At 34.9% G+C, this 2,727-nt stretch overlaps 1 protein-coding gene across 10 annotated transcripts in view; it reads right to left on the minus strand.

Moving 5' to 3' along the window:
- The window catches only part of Tanc2 (tetratricopeptide repeat, ankyrin repeat and coiled-coil containing 2), a 496,754-nt gene that overhangs the window by 255,812 nt on the left and 238,215 nt on the right, over window positions 1-2,727 (minus strand). The window lies entirely within an intron of this gene.

The following is a 2,727-nucleotide window of genomic DNA, read 5'->3' on the forward strand; positions in this document are numbered from 1 at the left end:
AAGAACTAAAAGAAGTTTATCCCTATCTTCCTTCAGTGCTTTGATTTCTTTGTGAATTTAATGAACACACAAAGAAATCAAAGCACTGAAGGAAGATAGGGATAAACTTAAGAATGAATTCAGAAAAAGAGTTAGAAATATTGAAGAATACTCAGGCTGAAATGAAGAAGGAAGTGAAACACTCAGTATAAGCCAATTAGAAACGACAGGAGAAAGCCTTGCCAATAGGATGAATGAAATGGAAAACAGAGTATCAAGACTGGAAGATAAAGTGGAAGAACTAGATCACTCAAGCAAAGATTATGAAAAATTTAAGAAATCACAAGAATGGAATGTGCAGGAATTGTGTGACACCATAAAAAGAACAAACTTAGGAATCATAGGCATATAGGAAGGAGAGAAATTCCAAGATAATGGCATGGACCAGATCTTCAACAGAATCATGGAAGAAAATTTCCCCAGGTTAAAGACATGCTCATAAAATACAAGAAGCATATAGAACCCAAACAGACAGGACCAGAAAAGAAGCTCTCCATGACACATAATAGTAAAAACACTAAATGTACAGAACAGACAATACTGAAAGCTGTAAAAGAGAAACAACAAGTCACATATAAAGGAAAACCCATTAGGATTACTGCTGACTTTTCAGTGCAAACTATGAAAGCCAGAAGAGCCTGGACCAAAGCATTCCCAGTTTTAAATGACCACAGATGTCAACCCAGACTATTATACCCAGCCAAAATGTCTATTATAGTTGAAGGGGAAAGAAAAATCTTCCATGACATAAACAGGCTGAAGGAATTCATATCCACAAAACTAGCCCTTCAGAGAGTTCTGGAAGCAATACAAAGAGCTGAAGAAAGGAATGACTATACAAAAGGGGTTGTAGAAAGAAATTCAATGAAGGTAAAACTGTAGAAAAGTACAGCTATATCAAGAATGTAAACAGAAATAAAAATGACAGGATTCAATACTCATCTTTCATTAATAACTTTAAATATTAACAGACTGAGCTCCCCAGTCAAAAGACACAGACTAGGTGAATGGATTAAGAAACAAAACCCATCTTTTTGTTGTCTGCAAGAAACTCATCTCACTTTCAAGGACAGACCCTATCTTAAAGTGAAAGGATGGGAAAATATATACCAAGCAAATGTCACAAAGAAAAAAGCAGGTGTAGCAATTCTAATATCTGACAAAATAGACTTTAAATTAAAACTAATCAGAAGAGATAAAGAGGGCCACTTCATTCTAATCAAGGGAACAATAAATCAAGAAGATATTATAATCATGAACCTATATTAACCAAACTCTGGTGCACCCAAGTTCATAAAAACAATACTACAGGACTTTAAGACCCAGATTAACCCCAACTCATTAATAGTAGGGAACTTCAATACCCACTGTCTCAATTAGATAGGTCAACAGGGCAGAGAGTTAACAGAAGGACATCTGAATTAAACAATACCATATATCAAATGGACTTAACAGACATCTACGGAGTATTCCACCCAAGCACCAAGGGATATACTTTATACTCAGCATCCCAATGGAACCTTGTCCAAAATCGACCATATACTGGGGCACAAAACAAACCTCAAAAAATAAAAAAAGACTGAAATAATTCCATGCATTATATCAGATCACAATGCAATAAAACTTACAATCAACGCTGGAAGAAGCCCTAATCACCACATGAACACATTGAGATTAAATAACACACTCTTGAATGATGAATGGATCAAAAGAGAAATTAAGAAAGAAATAAAAGTATTCCTGGACTAAATGAAAAGGACAATACAACACAAGAAAACCTTTGGGACATGCTGAAAGTGGTCCTTAGATGGAAGTTTACAGCTCTAAGTGGCTACATCAAAAATCAGAAAGAACACAAATGAATGACTTAATGTTGCAACTGAACACACTTGAAAAGCAACAGCAAATGAAACCAAAACACAGCAGACAAGAAGAAATAATAAAATTCAGGGCAGAAGTTGATGAAATTGAAACAGAGAAAACAATAAAAAGAATCAACAAATCCAAGAGCTGGTTCTTTGAAAAGACAAACAAGATAGACAGACCAGTAGCAATCAAAAGAAAGAAAGAGCACCTCCAAATCAACAAAATCGGAGATGCAAGGGGAAACATCACAACAAATACCAGAAAGATACAGAACATTATAAGGGACTACTTAAAAAACCTATATGCTACTAAATTTGAAAACCTAAAAGAAATGGACGGGTATCTAAAGGCAAGGAAACTACCAAAACTAAACCAAGACGAGATTAACAGCTTAAACAGACACATAACACAAAAAGAAATTGAAACAGTAATACAAAACCTCCCGACTAAATAAAGCCCAGGACCAGATGGGTTTACAGCAGAACTCTATCATTTAACAGAAGATCTACCTCCAATACTACTTAGTTTATTCAAAAATAGAAATGGAGGGAGAACTTCCAAATTCCTTCTATGAAGCCAGCATCACTATAATACTAAAGCCAGGTAAAGATATAACCAAAAAGAAAACTATAGACCCATATCCTTAATGAACATAGATGCAAAAATTCTCACCAAGATACTTGCAAACTGCATACAGACACACATCAAAAAGATCATCCACCATGATCAAGTCAGCTTTATCGCAGAGATGCAGGGATGGTTTAATATACTTTAGTCAATAAATGTCATAAATCATATAAATGGGCTCAAAGACAAGAACCA

This window comes from Nannospalax galili, unplaced genomic scaffold, assembly GCF_000622305.1.
Source record: "Nannospalax galili isolate Female #2095 unplaced genomic scaffold, S.galili_v1.0 scaffold1023, whole genome shotgun sequence".
NCBI lineage: Eukaryota > Metazoa > Chordata > Mammalia > Rodentia > Spalacidae > Nannospalax > Nannospalax galili.